Here is a 20,934-nt window from a genome sequence, read left to right as displayed (position 1 = left end):
TTCATCCACAACTCTCTCCTCCTTCATCCACAACTCTTTCCTTCATCCACAGCTCTCTCCTCCTTCATCTACAGCTAACTGCTTCATCCACAGCTCTCTCCTTCTATTTTGGCGCCCTCCATCCACAGCTCTCTCCTCCTTCATCCACAGCTCCCTCCTTCATCCACAGCTCTCTCCTACTGCATTAACAGCTACCTCCTTTACCCACAGCTCCCTCTTTCATCCACAGCTTTTCCTTCATCCACAGCCCTCTCCTTCATTCACAGTTCCTTCCTCCTTCATCCACAGCTACCTCCTTCATCCACACCTCTCTTCCTCCTCTCGACTCTCCTCCGACGTGCCCATCTTCACTAGTCCCTTCTCCGATTTCCTTCGCCTCCCATCATCCCTGTCACTTCATCTCCAGCCTCCATATCACGGTGTCTAGGATATGTTTACTACCTTGCCTGGTATGCATGAGGTTGTGAGGTTTGATCTTGACCCTGACACCACGGTGGCTAGGAGATGTTAACTACCTCGCCTGGTATGCATGAGGTCGTGAGGTTTGATCTTGACCCTGACACCACAGTGGCTAGGAGATGTTAACTACCTCGCCTAGTAAAACGGAGGTCGTGGGTTCGATCCTGACCCTGACGATGCCGGATGCTGTATATTTGGAGTTTGTGTGTCTCTATCCCATGTTTGTGCACAGAGTGTCCATGGCATCCCAAAATACATTTTATTGAATCAATAGTAAATAAAAAATGCGTGTTCAGTACAGCTTTGTTATGCCCTTAAGACTTTGGACATTGCAAAAAGAAAAGACTTGACAGAGATGTGAGGGATATTGGCACTCAACAGCCATTGCTTACAGAGAAGAATTACTACTGCTGTTGCATCTAAGACACAACGTAGAAGTTAAGAACAAATGTTGCTCATAGATAGAACAAGGCAATCTGACGCATGCAGGCAGGCATTGATGAGATTGAAACTGTGCACTATTTTGACACATGTCTACTATAAACTAGTTTTATTACACGCTTTTATTTAACTCACTCTGTCTGTTGTTGTTGTTGTTGTCGTCGTCGTTGATGTCGTTGTTGTATCCTCAAATCTTGTAACTCTATTTTTACCCACTTCCCAATGTGGTATCGACTGAAAACTTGGTATATTTATGTCATACTAATGACAATACTATATTCTATCATAAAAAAAATAAACATATATTTTAAAACATTATTTTTATATGTTATGTTTCGGCTTGGGTCTAATTGTCCACGGTAAACTGACGTTGGCTGTAATTGACCACGGTTCCTTACGTTACGGCAAGCTTCGGGGCCACTTCCTGAAGTCGTGGAGTTCTTCCATTACTTGTACGGTACATTTCATTAAAGCTTGTTTAAAAAAAAGTTTTTTTTAATATTATATATTTTTTTACAAAGCAAGGCCACACTGAGCTCTGTAGCTTTTTTTAGAAGCACGCCAGGCCATCACAAATGGTCGCAGTTCAGCCAGATGGCTGATATTATCATCAAATACTTCGAACGCTTAAAAGATAAATAGACACCCATAGAGACGCACAGAGACCCATAGAGACCCACATAGATACATACAGATCGATAGAGATACATAGAGACCCACAGAGATACATACAGATCGATAGAGATACATAGACACCCATAGTGATACATATGTAGTGACATGGGAGGGGAGGGGCTGCTGGGGGGCTCTGGGACCCTGGGCGGCCCAGGCGCTTGGGCCCCTTAGCGCCGGGCGCTGGGTTCCCAGGCGGCCCAGACGCTTAAGCCCCTTGGCGCCAGGCGCTGGGTTCCCAGGCGGCCCCAGGCGCTTAAGCCCCTTGGCGCCACCAACGGGGGGGGGGCTGTGTGTGCTCTGTGGGATATCTGGGGGCACACAGGGCCCCACCCCTCGTTGGGGACTAGGCATAAAAGGGGAGCTCCCTGAACGATCAGGGCCAGTTGTAGCTCAAGACCCAAGACCCAAGACCAGCCATGTGAGGACCCTGGGACGCTGTGAGGGCCAGTGGTGGGACTCTGGAACTCCCGGCTCTACGTCCTTGTAAGGGCGAGTTCCAGAGCGTAGCCAGAGTAGTGTATCTAGGCTGTGTACCGAGGCTGTGTACCTAGGCTGTAACAGAGTATCAGGACTGTTGGAGTGTTGGATTGTAATAAAGAAGTTACCTCTACAAGTGTCTCCGGAACCCGTTACACATATATACCCATAGAGACACATAGAGACCCATAGAGGCCCATAGAGATACATACACATCTATAGAGATACATAGTGACCCACAGAGATACATACAGATCGATATAGATACATAGACACCCATAGTGATACATAGAAACCCATAGAGACCCATAGAGATCCATACTCATAGAGACCCATAGAGACCCATAGATATCCATAGAGACCTATACTCATAGAGAACCATAGAGATCCATACCCATAGAGACCTATACTCATAGAGACCCATAGAGATCCATAGAGACCTATACTCATAGAGACCCATAGGGACCCATAGAGATCCATACCCATAGAGACCTGTTCTCATTGAGGCCCATACTCGTAGACTTAAATACTAAAACTAAACAATTTATAATGTAGATTTTAAGTTTTCGTGACTGGAGGGATCCATACTCTTTGGTTCTTTCGGTAAAGTCACGTAGGTATAAAATAAAATAAATTAAATCACGACGTTTCGATTGCAACACAAGCAATCATCATCAGCTGGGAAAATATAACTTATTTTATTTTATACCTACGTGACTTTACCGAAAGAACCAAAGAGTATAAACTATTTAGAATTTACGAGGTGTAAGGCCCCAGTGAGCTATGTGGTTCTTTTCAGAAGCAACCTCCTGGCTTTCGCAAACGATCGCTGTGGGTCTCTGTGTGAGTCTATGGGTCTTTTGTGAGTCTATGGGTCTATATATGGAATTGATGGGTCCGTGTGTGAGTCAATGGGTCTCAATGTGAGTCTAAGGGTCTCTGTGTGAGTCTATGGGTCTTTTTGTGAGTCTAAGGGTCTCTATGTGAGTGTATGGGTCTCAATGTGAGTCTAAGGGTCTCATTCACTCACACACTCCCTCACTCACACTCATTCACACACTCACCCACACTCACCCATACTCATTCACACACTCACACTATATCTCTCACTCACACAAGCAATCACACATGCACTCACTCACTCACACACACACTCATATACTCACTCACTCGCACACTCACTCACACACTCACTCACACACACTCACATATTCACTCACACACTCACTCACACACTCACAAAGACCAAGATCCCCCGTATGGCCGGTAACAGGCTGTAGGGGCAAGTGCTGTTAGCGGGCACCGATGACGGCCGGCACTATTCACGAGGGGGTGGGTGGCCAGCACAACACCTAGCTGCCTTTGTCTCCCTTGTGGCGATGTTTACACACCGCAACAGGTACTCATTTTAGGCTGAGTCGACCTAGGGGAGGCCCAAGACCGGTTCAGATAATCGTCACCGGTGTTGGCCATGAGCAGGAATCGAACCTGGATGACTGGGTTCAGAGCGCAGCGTGTTAACCGCTACACGACGACTCCCCACTACACTCACACACACAATCACTCACACACTCACTCACACACTCACTCACACACTCACTCACTCACACATTCTCACCCACACTCACACACTCACTCACTCACACACTCACTCACACACTCACTCACACACTCATACACTCTCACCCAGACTCACTCACACACTCGCTCACACACTCACACACTCACTCACTCTCACACTCATTCACTCACTCACACACTCACACACTCACACACTCACTCACACACTCACTCACACACTCACATTCTCACACTCATCAACAACACTAACTATTTATCTCTCTCACAATCACCCACACTCACTCACACACTCTCTCTCTCACACCCTCACACTCACACACTCACCCACACTCACCCACACTGACTCACACACTCACACACTCACTCTCTATCTCTCCCACACTCACTCACACACTCAAACTCACCCACACTCACTCACTATCTATCTCTCTCACACTCACCCACACTCACTCACACGCCCACACTCACTCACACACTCACTCACACACTCACTCACACACTCACTCACACACTCACTCACACACTCACATTCTATCTCTCTCACACACTCACTCACACACTCACTCACAAACTCTATCTCTCATTCTCACACACACAGCCGTGGGATGGCTGGCTGCTTTAGAAGTTATGAATAATGTTGGATGCCAAATTTTTTCTCCCACCATCGCCCCACCCCATTTGGGGAGAGTTGGGGAGCCCTCCTAATGAAACCCTCCTAATGACGACTTCCCTCGGCACAATGGGGGCTTATTGTGAGCGTTTACTGGGGCAGCCAAACCATCATCATCAACATCATTATCAGCATCATCATCAGCCTCAGCGTCAACAATATATCAGCAGCAGTATTCTCATATTATTATTCCATTTCATTTGGTAAAATGAACACAATAACAATACGGCTTTTGGGTGACCCTGTATAATAATACCCCGATGTGTCCAGAGTTTTGGGCCACCCTATATCATTACCTTTTGGTTCTTTCGGTAAAGTCACGTAGAAAGAAAATAAATTAAATAATAGAATACGACGTTTCTATTGCAACACAAGCACATTTGAGAGAGAGAGACACACTGTGTGTCTCTGTGTGTGTCTCTCTCTGCTTGTGTGTCTGTCTGTGTGTCTCCGTGTCTGTGTTTTGTCTCTCTCTGAAATTTAGTTCTACCTGATGACGACTGCTCGTGTTGCAATCGAAACGTCGTATTCTATTATTAAATTTATTATCTTTCTACGTGACATTACCGAAAGAACCAAAGAGTAATTCCTGCAGTCACGAAAGCTTCAAATCATCCCTGTATAACAATAATAGCCCTCTGTGTCTTGAATTGTTATACAGGGTGGTCCACAAGTCAGGACACGTAGGGGCATTATTGTTATAGAGGGCGATGATGATGATTACATTGAGAGACAGAGGTAAAGATATCATCATCATCGCCACATCGATCTCCATCCAGCAGTAGAGAAATTATGGTGAGGATTAGATAGACACAGAGAGAGAGAGACGTGGTTTAGAGTGGACACGCAAGTTAGAGACATCATCATCATCATCGCCATCATCACCGCCTCGATCTCCATCCAGTAGTAAAGAGACCTTGGTGATTGTGATCGCACTGAGAGGCAGAGAGCTAGAGACATCATCATCACATTCGTCTCCATCAAGCCTTGATAGACGTTGGTGATAACAGAGAGACAGAGATAGATGCATCATCATCATCACGATCATTGTGATTTCCTTCCATCAGTGGATATGCAATGCCGGTGGTGGCTGTCTCCAGCAACTCACCCACAGGTCCAACGTGGCTCGAACCCATCACCACCATCACCACCACCATCACCACCATCATCATCACTCTCGCGAGAATGGGAGCCATTGCCATCACCGTCATCATCACCGCCGTCCCAGTGGCAGGGGAACTCGACAGCTGAGTCGGGAGACGTGAACAGTGAGATGTGGGGGGAGCGGTGGGATGAATGGTGGGGGGAGTGGGGGGTGTGGGGGAATGGATTGTCAAGCACGCGCGCACACACACGCACACAGAGACACATACACACAGATACAGACGCACACACACACACAGACACGTACACACAGACAGACACACGTACAAAATACAAAGATGCCCCTGTAAAGCTTGAACAGACTGTTGGGGCAAGTGCTGTTAGCGCGTATCACCTATGAAGGCCGGCACAGCACACGATGGGGGGGGGGGGGGGGTCAGCACCACGCCCAGCCGCTTTTGTCTCTCCAGTGGCGATGTTTTTACGCACAGCACCAAGTACTCATTTGAGGCTGAGTCTACCTAGGGGAGGCCCAGGACTCGTTCAGATAATCGTCACTTATTTTGGCCGTGAGCGGGAATCGAACTCGGGTGGCCGGGTCCGTATCGCAGCGCGCTAGCCACTACACTACTGCTCACCCATACACATACTCACCCACACACACACTCACCCACACTCACCCACACACTCACCCACACACAGTCACCCACACACAGTCACCCACACACAGTCACACACTCACCCACACACACACACACCAACACACCCACACACACTCACCCACACACACTCACCCACACACAGTCACTCACACCCCCAGCTGTGTGCTCAGGCAGGAGTGGATTATGGACTTCTCCGGCTAATTCCCCCGGCACTCAATCAATGGGGATGCACAGCGGGTGGACGAGGAGGGTGGGTGGGTGAGTGAGTGAGTGGGTGAGTGGGTGAGTGGGTGAGTGGGTGAGTGGGTGAGTGAGTGGTTGGGTGAGTTGGTGGTTTGGGTGAGTGGATGAGTGGATGAGTGGGTGGTTGGTGAGTGAGTGGTTGGGTCAGTAGGCGCATGGATGGTTGGATGAGTGAGTGGTTGGGTGAGTGGGTGAGTGATTGGCTAGGTGAGTGGTGAGTGAGTGGTTAGGTTAGTTGGTGAGTGGTCGGGTAGTCAGGTGAGTGGATGAGTGTTGGAATGCCTGAAACAGTGAGATGGTGAGTGAGTGGGTGAATGTTTGAGTAAGTGTGTGTGTGAGTCTGTGGGTGAGTTCGTTGGTGAGTTGTGTGGTGAGTCATGGATTGAGTGCGTGGGTGAGTGAGGTGAGTGAATGGGTGGTTGAGTGGTTAGGTGAGTGGTTATGTGGGATGGTGGATAGATGAGTGGGTGGTTGTATGATTGGTTAGGTGAGTGGGTGATTGGGTCGTTGAGTGAATGGGTGCTTGGTTGAGTGGGTGGATGAACGGGTGAGTTAGTGATTACGTGGTTGAATGGTTAAGTAAGTGGGTGAGGGTGTTGTTCGGTGAGTGGTTTGGTGGTTAGTTGAGAGGGTGTGTGGTTGCTTGAGTGGGGGTTGGGTGAGTAGATGAGTGGGTTGTTATAGTGAGTTAGTGGTTGGGTGAGTGGGGGTTGGGTGAGTGAGTGAGCAGTTGGATGAGTTGGTGGTGGCGTGAGTGGGTGGTTGGGTGCTTGGGTGAGTGATTGGTTAGGTAGGTGGGTGCTTGGTCGTGTAGTTAGGTGACTGGATCAGTGTGTGAGTGAGTTCGTGGGTGAGTTGTGTGGTGAGTAATTAGTGAGTAGGTGAGTGAGTGAGTGGGTGAGTGAGTGTGTGGGTGATTGATTAAGTGGGTGAGTGAGTGAGTGAGTGTATGATTGAGTGTATGTATGTATGAGTGAGTGAGTGGGTAAGTGAGTGGCTGGGTGGGTGAGTATATTATTGAGTGTAAGGATATATGAGTGAGTGTATAAGCGAGTGAGTGGGTAAGAGAGTCTGTGAGTGAGTGAGTGAGTGTATGAGTGAGTAAGTTGGTGAGTGGCTGGGTGGGTGACTGAGTGGATGAGTGCGTGAGTGGGTGTGTGGGCGAGTGCGTTTGTGAGTGATTCGCTGGGTGGGTGAGTGAGTGGGTGGCTGGGTGACTGAGTAAGTGGCTGAGTCAGTGATTATATGAGTGAGTATATGAGCGAGTGAGTGGGTGAGAGAGTGTGTTGGTGTGTGGGTGAGTGAGTTGGTGAGTGAGTGGGTGGGTGTGTGAGTAGGTGAGTGAGTGGCTGGGTAAGTGAGTGAGTGTATTATTGAGTGTATGTTTGAGTGAGTGTATGAGCGAGTGAGTAGGTGAGAGAGAGAATGTTGGTGTGTGGGTGAGTGGTTGAGTGGGTAGACAAAGGCGGCCGGGCAAAATGTGGTGCTGGCCGCCCACTCCCTCTGTGTGTGCCACAGAGCCACGCTTCATAGGCGCTACCACTTCTCGCTTCGTACAACACTTGCACCTACGGTCTGTTAGATCATTACGATACACACGGTTCTAAACCTTGTGTAGTGTATCGTGTAGTGTGTAGTTTATTGTATAGTGAAGTGTGCAGTAGTGTATAGTAGTGTAGTGTATAATGTACTGTATAGTGTATAATGTTGTAGTGTATAGTGTAGTTTGTACTTTCTTGTGAAGTGTAGTGTATAGTGTAGTGTTTAGTCGTGTAATGTATTGTATTTTAATGTATATAATAGTGTATGGTGTAAAATATAGTGTAGGGTATATTAGTGTATTCTATACTTGGCAGTTTATAGTATTGTAGTGTATAGTGTAATGTGTAGCAGTGTAGTGGATAGTAGTGGATAGTAGTGTCTCGTATAGTAGTGTAGTCTATAGTGTAGTGTATAATAGTGTAGTGCATAATGTAGTGTTCAGTATAGTGTATATTAGTGCAGTGTATAGTGCAGTGTATAGTAGTTTACTGTATAGTAGTGTAGTCAATGGTCGTGTAGTGTAATGTAGTGTATAGTGTGGTATACAGTGGTGTAGTGTATAGTGTAGTGTATAGCAGTGTAGTGTATACTGTTGTGTATAGTAGTGTAGTGTATGGTGTAGTATGAGTGTAGAGTTTAGTATATTATGGTCTAGTGTATAGCGTAGTGTACAGTCTATAGTAGTGTAGTGTATAGTAGTGTAGTGTATAGTGTAGTGTATATTAGTGTAGAGTTTAGTATATTGTAGTCTAGTGTATAGTGTAGTTTACAGTCTATAGTAGTGCAGTCTATTGAATAACCCCCCGGATAAAGAGAAGCCACTGCTTTAGAGGATACACCAAAGGGAGGTTTCGAACTTGGGAATGGAATGAGGCGTCACGTGGAGGAGTGGAGGTGGGGGTGGTCACTAATCCTTTAACAGGCTCACAGACCTGTAGGGGGATGTGGGGTGAGATCGTGGGTGAGTGAGTGAGTTGATAGGTGGCTGAGTGGGTGGGTGAGTAAGTGGATGGGTAATTAGGTAGGTGGGTGGGTAAGTGAGTGGGTGAGTAAGTGAGTGGGTGAGTGTATGGGTGAGTGGGTGAGTGGGTGGGTGGATCGGTGAGTGGGTGAGTGAATGGGTTGGTAAGTGAGTGGATGGGTGAGTGTTTGGTTGGGTAGTTGGGTGGATGGTTGGGTGGGTGGATGGTTGGGTGGGTGGGTGGTTGGGTGGGTGGGTGGGTGAGTGGGTGGGTGGGTGAGTGAATTGGTGAGCAGGTGAGTGGGATATTGGCTGGATGGGTGGGTGTGTGGGTGAGTGAGTGGAAGGGAGGGTGAGTGAGTGGGTGGGTGGATGGTTGGGTGAGTGAGTTAGTGACTGGGTGTGTGGGTGAGTGAATCCGTTATTAGGTGGGTGGGTAAATGACTGGGTGAGTGTGTGGGTGAGTGAATGGGTTGGTGAGTGAACGGGTGAGTGAGTGTTTGAGTGCGTGGTTGAGTGCGTGGTTGGGTGGATGGTTGGGTGCTTGGGTTTGTGGGTGGGTGAGTGAGTTAGTGACTGGGTGTGTAGGTGAGTGTGTGGGTGAGTGAGTGTGTGGGTGGGTGAGTGTGTGGGTGGGTGAGTGGATGTTTGCGTGCGTGTGTCGTGGCTAATGGGTCGCAACGTTCGACGCGCAGAGGGCAATCCGATTAGATTAGGGGGGTGTTTGCCTAATGCGGACGATTTTTAAAAGTCCCTTCAACATCTGTCTCACGGCATGACTCAGAGAAAAAACTGAAGACTCCTTTGGTCCATCTACAGACGTCACCTCTCTCTCTCTCTGTCTGTGTATGTCTCTCAAATAAATAAACACAACGAACGGATGTGTAGAGACGCCATTCAAATAGCCATTACTTTGTTCCCGCTGGTGATGTTTGTCAGATTGTTGAGCTTTTATCGAAGGTGTATGTTTGTGAGTGTGTGTATGTATGTCTCTGTATGTTTGTATGTGTGTACGTGTGTGTGTGCGTGTGTGTGTATATGTTGGGGAGCGGTTGTGTAGCGGTTAGCGTGCTGCACTACGAACCTGGCGACCCGGGTTCGATTCCCGCTCACGGCAAACACCAGTGACGATTATCTGAACCGGTCCTGGGCCTCTCCTATGTCGACTCAGCTTCAAATGAGTAGCTGGTGCGACGTGTAGTAAACATCGCCACTAGGGAGACAAAAGCGGCCGGGCGTGGTGTTGGCCATCCACCACCCCCCTCGTGTACCGTACCGGCTTTTATAGGTGCTCGCTAACATCACTTGCCCCTACAGCCTGTTCAGGCTACACGGGTGATCTTTGTATGTGTGTATATTTGTGCGTGTATGTATATGTAGTGGTGGTGTTGACGTGCGCCGACTGTGACAGTGATGGATCACGGGGCGGCGCGGGGTGCGGGGTTGGGCACGCGTTGTGGGCGTGGTGTGGACGCGCGCGCCGGGAGTGACAGATGACGGGGCGGCGCGGCGTGGGTGGTGAGGCACGCTGAGATGTGGGAAAACAGGATCGTAGCCAGCGCCCAGTGATTGGTCGAATAGGATGGGTGCTCGCAGCGACGTCCGCAGGTGGGGTATAAAGGGGGACGCGCGAGAGCACTCGGGGAGAGTTACCCAGTTGAAGACCAGAAGACGGAGCTGAAGACCTAGTGCCCCGAGACCCCTAGTCCCGCCGTCCTTGTAGGGACCGGGGCCCTGTGTGGCTCGGAGGCGAGACTGTGGGACCCGGGGTCCGACGCCCACGTGGGTCGGGCTGGGGACCCACAGTCAAGACGGACACCCCGGGCAGGGAGTGTCCCGAGTAGCTCAGGGGCGTTAGTCGCCGAGTAGCTAAGTGGGTGTTGGTCACCCGAGTAGCTCAGTGGGCGTTAGTCGCCGAGTAGCTAAGTGGGTGTTGGTCACCCGAGTAGCTCAGTGGGCGTTAGTCGCCAGGGTAGCTAAGTGGGTGTTTGTCACCCGAGATACTAAGTGGGTGTTTGTCACCCGAGATACTAAGTGGGTGTTTGTCACCCGAGATACTAAGTGGGTGTTAGTCACCTGTGAACGAGTTTGGTAAAATAAAGAGTGTGTTGCCCGTGAAGTCGTCTCCCGCCGAGTTACTACACTACAACTGGCGTCAGAAGTAAACCTGTCTTCAAGAAGAATGGACACGAGGAAGACTACCCGTACCCACGAGCGAGGTCGGGACGACGACGGCGTACCGGGGACACCAACCTCGGGAGGAGAGGACGAGGAGTTGCCGCCGATGCAGCACTTCGCGGTGATGGCCGACGCTCCGCTCGCCTCCGACACCAGCCTCCAAGACGCACACTCCCGGTTGGCGGAGTTGCTACTCGCCGCCGCCGCTGTCTTGGCGGACATCTCCATTCCGGCGAGCGAAAAAACGGCTGCGGGGTTGCTGGAGAAAGCGACGTTGGAGGGATCCCGCCAAAAGGCGCTTCGCGCCAAAAGTCTGGAAGTTGCCGCCGTTTTTGAGGGGCCGCCATCGATTGGCGGGAAGCACGGACACCACGTAGCCGGAGACCTCCGCTCAGCGCAGCCCACGTCATCAGCGCGCGCCGGAGCTCTCCATTTTGCGCCTGACGACCGAGCCAACATTTTACACAACTACAGCGGAGCGCGGGAAAATCTCTCCGACGTCGACGACGATCGGGTCCTCCAGCAAAGATTGCCCGCGCTGTCGGCGTTCAAGGCGGATGGGGGCGACTGGGGAGCCTTCCAACGAAGGTTCCTCGCTCATCAGGAAATGTCGGGGTGGTCCGACACCACTGCCCTGCGTGCGTTGCCAGCGATGCTCGACGACGACGCGCTTGCAGCCTTCACATCTGCTGCAAGGTCGTCCCGCTCTACGCTCCAGGCCGCACTACACCTGATGGCGAAGGTGTTCGGACCGCCCTCCACCTGTCGCCACCAGTTCTACGATCGGCGGAAGGTGGCTGGAGAAACGACGCTCGCCTATCGCACGGCACTGCTCGCCTTGGCGGACGCAGCTTTTCCCCGCATGGACAAGGAGGGGAAGGACGCCATGGTGACGGAGCAGCTGCTGGCGTTGGCCCACGAGTTGGGGGTCCCCATCAATGTGGCGAACGAAATGGATATCTGCTTTCTGGCGATCGCCACGAGCATTCACGCGTACGAGGTCCTCAAACGCAAGCCGGGGGTCGTCTGCAAATGGGCGGGGAACGGGGCACTGGCCGCCACGATCGCCGAACCTCAGCCAGCTGCGGATCAGGAGCAGGCCTTCGCTGCATCGCGTCCGGGGGAGTGGAGAACGGGAGGTCGTTCGCCCACACGTTCATCCCGCAAGCTGGAGCAACCGAAACCTACGACGTCCCTCGTCGTCTGCTACAACTGCGGCCTTCGGGGTCACGTCGCAGCCGGGTGCCGGGCCCCGCGTCAGCGTGCCACAGGACCACGTCGGGACGACGACCAGGCCCACAAGTCATCCCAACAAAACCCGGCAAGTCGCGGCACCTCACACGCTCGGTCCACAAACACGGCACATTCGGGTCGCCGCTTGGCGGTGGGGGGTTCGCGGCTGGGTGCCGGGGGTTCACTTCGGCGATGGGGGTCCGTACACGGCCCGCAAGCAGTCGAGTGGTCCGAATTGGCCCACAGGATAGTGGCTGCGTCGGCCGGGTCGTCCGTGGTAACGGGGTTTATTGACGGGGTTGAGGTCCGGGTGCTTGTGGACACGGGTGCGTCGGCCACTATCATCTCGGACCTTATTTATAACATTCTTCCCGTCCAAAGTAGACCCCTTCTGCCAGTGGACGTGCCATTTTATGCGGCGAATGGGGGATCCCTGGGGATCATCGGCCAGATTCGGGCGACTATTTGCATTGGTGACATCAAATTGGCGGGCCCTATTTTTGTATCATCATCGCTGGCCGTTCCCTGTTTGCTAGGTACGGACTTTTTGTCCAAAATGCCCATCAAAATTCTCATAGATCATGCCTGCATTGAGCTTCCGTCAGGTCGGCGGGTTGCGTTCTTGACGAGCCCTACCAAAATACGCACGGGTTGTGCGACGGTGCAGGCGCTGGCAACTCAGACTGTACGGGTGCCCCAGGGATCGCAAATGTTGGTACCCCTTCGTTTGAGGAAACCACTCGAGGTGGGTGCGGAGGCACAGGGGGTGCTGTTGGGGCCGTCTAACAGGGCCAGAAGGGGCCTCGACTTAGCGGTTGCTCAGACCATGGTGAGAGGGGACAGTGAGCCGTTCGTAATGGTCCTGAATACGGGGTCGCGGCCGGCCGTAATTGCGCAGGGAACGGTGCTGGCTCACGCCGCGCCGCTACCCGTTGAGGAACGGCTCGTGGCTCAAGCAGATTTCACTGTCGAGTCGCATCCTCCAAGTGATGAGGGGACAGAGTGGTTGGACTCGTTGTGTGCCGGTTCTGCTAACTTGTCCAAAGTGCAATTGGGAGCATTGAGGGGTTTGCTACTCGAGTTTGCTGACGTGTTCAGCAAACATAAATACGATATCGGCTGCACGGACCTGTTGCGCCACCACATAGCTACAGGGGACGCGGCCCCTATTCGTCAGAATCCCTTCCGGCTCAGCCCAGCCGAGAAGGAGCATGTGCAATCGGCGGTTAATGATATGTTGGCGGCCGATATCATTTCGCCCTCTTCTAGTCCGTGGGGTGCTCCTATTGTCCTAGTTAAAAAACAGGACGGGTCCTTGCGGTTTTGTGTCGATTTCCGCCGCTTAAACAAAATCTCGATGGCGGATGCGTATCCGCTCCCCAGGATGGATGAGTTGCTGGATGCCTTGGCGGGAGCACAGTTTTTTTCCACACTCGATCTGCTTTCCGGATTTTGGCAATTGCCACTCGATAACGAGTCTAAACCTAAAACCGCTTTCCGGAAACCTGGTGGCCTATTTGATTTCAACCGTTTGCCCATGGGCTTACATTCCGCTCCCGCCACGTTCCAGAGACTCATGGAATTGGTTTTGTCGGGCCTCCAATGGGATACCTGTTTGATTTATCTCGACGATATCATCGTCTTCAGTCGGACTTTTGAGGAGCACCTCCAGCGACTGAGAGCGGTGTTCCTCAGGATGCGTTCCGCTAAGCTTAAATTTAAACCGGCTAAATGTTTTCTGCTTCGGGAATCGGTCAGGTATTTGGGCCATATCGTGAGTCGTTCAGGGATCTCGACGGACCCTGCTAAGACGCACTGCGTCAGCTCATGGCCAACGCCAACCTCGGTCACGGAGGTTCGCAGTTTTATTGGTTTCGCCTCCTATTACCGTCGTTTTGTCAAGCAGTTTGCCACCATAGCCAGGCCCCTGCACGCTTTGACGGCTAAGGGTGTGCGGTTTCACTGGGGGGCGGAAGAGGAGGCTGCGTTCTGCTCCCTTCGTGACGCCTTGGTGCAGGCTCCCCCCTTGTGTTACCCCGATTTCACACAACCGTTTTTGCTGGACACAGATGCCAGCAACACGGGTATCGGGGGGGTGCTCTCACAGGTGGTCGGGGGGGTTGAACGGGTGGTCGCCTACGGTAGTAGAGTTCTTTCCCACGCCGAACAACGCTATTGCGTGACTCGTCGTGAATTGTTAGCGATTGTGTTTTTTACACAGCAATTCAGGCCGTATCTTTACGGCCGTCAATTTACGGTCCGTACGGACCATGCGGCTCTACAATACGCTATGCGCGTGGCACAGCCATCGGGCCAATTGTCCCGATGGTTGGAGGTCCTTCAGGACTACCAATTCACGACGATTTACCGCAAGGGATTGCGACACTCAAATGCGGACGCCTTGTCGCGGTTGCCACCGTGCACGGACTGCACATGTTTGTTGGGATCGGCGCGGTGCAAACCCCCGGTCGCCGACACCCCGGGAGTTGCGCTCGCCGCCACTGACACCCCGGGAGTCGACGCCCCCACGGGGAGGGATTCGCTGTTGTCGTTGCCCCTCATTGAGTGGGGCCGTCTCCAAATGTCCGACAGCTCCCTACTTGCGCTACGTCGAAAAGTTGGCGCTCCCGAGGTAGGGGATGCGCGGGTCGGTTCCTGGGTGTGCAGACAGGGCCTTTTGATGAAGTGGGACAACATGTCCCGGCGTCACATGCTCGTTGTGCCTGTTGCTATGCGGGGTAGGGTCGTTCTGGCAGCTCATGAACGGCTCATGCATCTGGGTTTTCACAAAACGCTCGCCCTAATCCAGCGAGACTATTATTGGCCGGGGATGGGTAACGACGTGGCGAATATTCTTAAGAGATGCGTAGGGTGCGCCAAAAGAAAACCGCCACCATTGGCAGCTAATCCACCGCTGCAATCCATTCAAGTTTCGCGCATAAACGAATTGGTTGCGTTGGACATCTTGGGGCCCTTTCCTGCTACACCAAGGGGAAATAGGTTCCTGCTGGTTGGCGTAGAATACTTCACCCGATGGCCCATGGCATGGCCACTCGCCAACCAGTCGGCTGCAGCGGTGGCGGACGCCTTCGTCCAGGGTTATGTTTTGGACAAGGGCGCCCCCGAACGCTTGCTGACGGATCAAGGAAATAATTTTTCGAGCGTTTTGTTGTGCGAGGTGTGCGACCTGTTGGGTACAAAGAAAGTGCGTACTTCCCCCTACCACCCGCAGACTGACGGGATGGTTGAGCGTCTGAACAGGACGATTACGTCTATGTTGTGCCAACAGGTCTGCGACGATCAGGTTGATTGGGACCTACAGGTGCCGGGGGTACTCGCGGCCTATCGAATGGCCCCTCATGCGGCGACGGGGTTTTCCTCATTTTTTCTTATGTATGGGCGGGAGGCCGATCCGGCCATGGACGTCCAACTGGGGATTTCCCAGCCACGTGCAAAATCAAAATTGGCAGACCACATCAAATTTAATATCGCCAAATTGACTGAAGTGCGGGAGGCGGCGAGGTTGAATTCGCGGTCTCGGCAAATCGCGAACGAGAGATTGCATGGGCGGAGGGTGCATACGCATGATTGGAAACCAGGCGATAAGGCCTGGCTGCATTGTCCACATGCACCGTTGGCTACGTCCCCCAAATTGTTGAGACCTTGGAGGGGACCGGTGGAAATTGTGCGGGTTGCACGACCCCAGAGTATACAGATTAAATGGGAAAAACGCCGTTGGTACGTGCACCCCTCCCGACTGAAGCCCTATGCGGCACCGTGTGACCCCGTTCTGTGCCGTAACGACCGGGCGTGTGATGTGACCGTCGACTCGGGGAGGGAGGTGTCGCAGGCTGATCCTCACGTGTCTCCACCTGACCCACCCCCAGGTGCCTCGGGCTTGACGGCTGCTGACCGTCGGGAACCTGAACCCCGCGGCACGCACGGGTCCTCGATGCCTGGCCATTGTCTTCCTGAACTGCCGGCACCACCGGACGTTCAACCGCGTCTGGTGCCGTACGACGGACCGGCAAGGCGGACTCGGGCTAGGGCACAACAATTTTCATGAAGACATTTTTTTTCGACACCGAGCTCGCCCGGTGTTCCCCTCTGCCGGGGTAATGTCCCGTTGTAGGGACGCTCGGAAAGAATGGGACGCTGCACGAGTCGAGAGAGAGAGAAGAAAAAAAAAAATTCCATTTATTTTTCTTTCTGCATACACATTGCTATTGTCACTCGCCGGATTGTATATAGTGTTCTATTGTCGCGGTGGCATTGGTTGATGGTTGCGGATGGTAGTGTTCGTGTTGTGTTGTGTTGTTACGTTAGTTGTTGTTCTTGTTGTTGTGTTGTGTTACGGGGCACACAGGGGGGTTTGTATATTTTTATAGCAGCCGGGTCGGCTGCGAGCTATGTGGTAGGGGGTGATGTAGTGGTGGTGTTGACGTGCGCCGACTGTGACAGTGACGGATCACGGGGCGGCGCGGGGTGCGGGGTTGGGCACGCGTTGTGGGCGTGGTGTGGACGCGCGCGCCGGGAGTGACAGATGACGGGGCGGCGCAGCGTGGGTGGTGAGGCACGCTGAGATGTGGGAAAACAGGATCGTAGCCAGCGCCCAGTGATTGGTCGAATAGGATGGGTGCTCGCAGCGACGTCCGCAGGTGGGGTATAAAGGGGGACGCGCGAGAGCACTCGGGGAGAGTTACCCAGTTGAAGACCAGAAGACGGAGCTGAAGACCTAGTGCCCCGAGACCCCTAGTCCCGCCGTCCTTGTAGGGACCGGGGCCCTGTGTGGCTCGGAGGCGAGACTGTGGGACCCGGGGTCCGACGCCCACGTGGGTCGGGCTGGGGACCCACAGTCAAGACGGACACCCCGGGCAGGGAGTGTCCCGAGTAGCTCAGGGGCGTTAGTCGCCGAGTAGCTAAGTGGGTGTTGGTCACCCGAGTAGCTCAGTGGGCGTTAGTCGCCGAGTAGCTAAGTGGGTGTTGGTCACCCGAGTAGCTCAGTGGGCGTTAGTCGCCAGGGTAGCTAAGTGGGTGTTGGTCACCCGAGTAGCTCAGTGGGCGTTAGTCGCCAGGGTAGCTAAGTGGGTGTTTGTCACCCGAGATACTAAGTGGGTGTTTGTCACCCGAGATACTAAGTGGGTGTTTGTCACCCGAGATACTAAGTGGGTGTTAGTCACCTGTGAACGAGTTTGGTAAAATAAAGAGTGTGTTACCCGTGAAGTCGTCTCCCGCCGAGTTACTACACTACATATACACGACACACCACGGTGGAAACACAAAAATAGCTCTGGTTTGACAGCAGAGGGCTCACTCCGAATCAGTCAGGCGGCATTATATTTTAATCAGCTGTGCAATGCCGTGTGGAAGCTACCTGGTCTATCCATCCGAATGAAGCTTCGGGTGTTTTTGGCCACAGTTATGTCCTCCCATCTCTACGTTTGTGAAGCGTAGACCCGCCGAATGGAACATCTACGTCAGTTAGAAACATTGTGTGTGAGAGTGTGTGAGTATATAAAAGTGTGTATGTGTGTATATGTGTGTATGTATGTGTGTGAGTTTATGAGAGTGTGAATGTGTGTGAGTATATGAGAGTGTGTGTATGCGTGTGTGTATGTATCTGTGTGAGTATATGAATATGTGTATGAATATGTGTATGGAGAGTGTGTGTATGTGTGTATGTGTGTATGCGTGAATGTGCGTGAGTATACGAGTGTGTGTGTATGCCTATGTATGTGGGAATGAGAGTATGTGTGTGTGTGTAATGTAGCTCTCAGAGACACCGTCTTGTTCCCTCTATGTTTATTATGAATACAGTCCGTTGACTGCTTAACGCATTACCGCGAGTGACTATGTACACTTGGGTAATTAGATGACTCTATTCTGAGACAATGTAGCTCTAGCCTCAAGACTACTCGAAGACGATGGAGACGACCCCGTTCCAAGACGACAATGGCGACAGCGGCGATTCCCCACAGCGACAGCCCCCAGGTCCGGTCCGCGTCGGCTCTTATCCCTCACACGACCCGGCCACGCCCCTGTTCCCGAACTCTCGCTCACCGCACCTGGCCCTGTCAATCTCCACCCTTTAAGGGCCGTCCATAAATGACGTCACGCACCTAGGTGGGGGGGGGGGTCAGACATTTGCGACGATGTGTGACGAGGGAGGGGGGTGGTTGAGAAATGTGACATCACATCAAAATGCGCAACTTTAAATAAATATAGACAACACATTCTACTTAATGAAATATACTTTTTAATAAATGTTTTCTCCTACAACATCAGAGTGCAGCGCCACATTAAATACGCCGTGTGACGAAGGGGGGGGGGGGGGTCAAAAATCGTCCAAAATCGCGTGACGTCATTTATGGACGGCTCCTTATTACACTTTACCGCCATTGGGTCCCGTGCTTCCCTTCACGTGACCCTGTCAATCATTGTCCCAACAATCATCATTAGCACGTCCATTAGTAACCATGGTCCCAGGGAACCATACTGTCTCCCTATCTCCCCGTACTGTCCTTACATATGTATATGCGTGTGTGTGTCTGTGAGTATATGAGAGTGTGTGTATGCCTGTGTGTGTAGGTATGTGTATGTATGATCTCCCAAGCGAAATGCTCAGAGAGGGTGGCGTTTGTGCACAGACTGCCCTACATGACATCATAACAACAGTCTGGACCACTGGACGGGTTCCGCAGGATTGGAACGATGCCCTGGTGGTCCCCCTCTTTAAGAAGGGGGACCGCACAGACTGTAACAACTACAGGAGCATCTCACTCCTCAGTGTGCCGGGAAAGGTCCTGGCAAGGATTATTCAACATCGCCTTGCTAGGCACGCTGAGGAGAGGCTTGCGGAGCCCCAATGCGGTTTCAGGAAAGGGCGGTCCTGCACGGATGCAATATTTTCTGTCCGTCTGCTACAGCAGAGGTGTAGGGAATTCCAACAAGACCTACATCTCTGCTTTTTTGACTTGGTCAAGGCCTATGATACCATCAGTAGGCCTGGGCTCTGGGTTGTTCTTCGTGCTTTCGGAGTCCCTGACCGTCTGCTCACGATCATTAAGGACCTTCATGATGGTGAGCAGGCCCGGATAAAACTACGTGGTCGGGAGTCAGAGCCTTTCCCTGTACACCTTGGGGTGCGACAGGGATGTCCTCTGTCTCCCACATTATTTAACATCTATTTTGACCACGTAGTCCGTGAAGCCTTCAATAGCTGTACCGGGGGAATTTCCATTTGGTACAGATATAATGGGAGGCTGATCAACGCCTGGGTGCGATCAAGGGATGGCTCCCTATTGGTCAACCACGTTATGTATGCCGATGATTTGGTAATAGCTGCTCATTCAGAAGAGGAGTTGGAGACGCTGCTGCTGAGACTGGAGCGTGCCACTAAAAGGTGGGGCCTTACCATCAGCCCCACCAAAATTAAGCACCTGCCTGGGTATTTTGTACCATCGGACACTCCACCCCCACAACTCCCAATCGGTGATGGGGCAGTAGTGGAGATAGTGGAGAGTTTCCCATACCTGGGCAGTGTACTTATGACCGGCGCCAGTTTAATAGCAGAGGTCTCACTCCGAATCAGTCGAGCGGCAATATCTTTTCATCGGTTGCGTAACGCTGTGTGGAAGCTACCTGGTCTGTCGCTCCGCACTAAGCTTCAGGTCTTCTCGGCCACGGTCATTCCCTCCTTTCTCTACGCTTGCGAAACGTGGACCCCCCTAATGGAGCATCTTCACCGGTTGGAAACATTTAGGCTGGCCTGCCTACGATCCATCCTGGGTTTAATCAGGCTGGATTGTGTGAGGAGCTCACAAATCCTTGAAAGATCTGGGCAAAGTCCCATCGGTGAGCTCCTCCGGCAGGCAAGGCTGCGTTGGCTGGGTCATGTAGCCCGCATGCCCAGCCACCGCATGCCTAAACAGCTTTTGTTCGGCCGGATCGAGGGGGCTAAACGGGCGCGGCACGGGCTAGAGAAGAGATGGAGTGATGTGGTACAGGAGGACGTGGAGCTGAGTGGACTTGCCGATGACTGGTACCAGCGGTGTCAAGATCGGCCTCTGTGGAGGAGGCTCGTGAAGGACGCTACTGGGCAGTTGGAGGCAGTCGCACTCCAACAACAACGGAGGGCGGAGGAGCGACACTCACAAGAACGAGCGGAGCGCCGGCTGGCTAAAGCACAGCAAGTTGGCACAGTAGGGGGCACAGGTGGTGTATCAGCCACTCGTCTCGGTCATCTCGGTGAGTCGACCCGTGGCACCTGGGTCTGCCCCGTGACCTCCTGCCAGCGGGCGTTCGACACTTCACGTGGCCTCAGGGTGCACATGGCCTGGCACAAGCGTCGTGGTGACGTCACCGCCACTTAGTGGCGAATGGCGGTTGTTGATGGTGAGGGTAGTGTGGGTGATGGGGGTGATGGGGGTTGTGTGGGTGATGGGGTGGTGATGGTGGGGGTAGTGTGGGTGATGGGGGTGGTGATGGTGAGGGTTGCGTGGGTGATGGGGGTTGTGATGGAAGGGGGTTTTGTGGGTGATGGGGGTGGTGATGGGGGTGGTGATGGTGGGGGTTTTGTGGGTGATGGGGGTGGTGATGGTGGGGGTAGTGTGGGTGATGGGGGTGGTGATGGTGGGGGTTGTGTGGGTGATGGGGGTTGTGATGGTGGGGGTTTTGTGGGTGATGGGGGTGGTGATGGTGGGGGTAGT

The sequence above is a fragment of the Lampetra fluviatilis genome, chromosome 77 (genome assembly GCF_964198595.1).
Source record: "Lampetra fluviatilis chromosome 77, kcLamFluv1.1, whole genome shotgun sequence".
NCBI lineage: Eukaryota > Metazoa > Chordata > Hyperoartia > Petromyzontiformes > Petromyzontidae > Lampetra > Lampetra fluviatilis.
The sequence above is the reverse complement of the archived record's forward strand: the minus strand, read 5'-3'. Positions refer to the sequence as shown.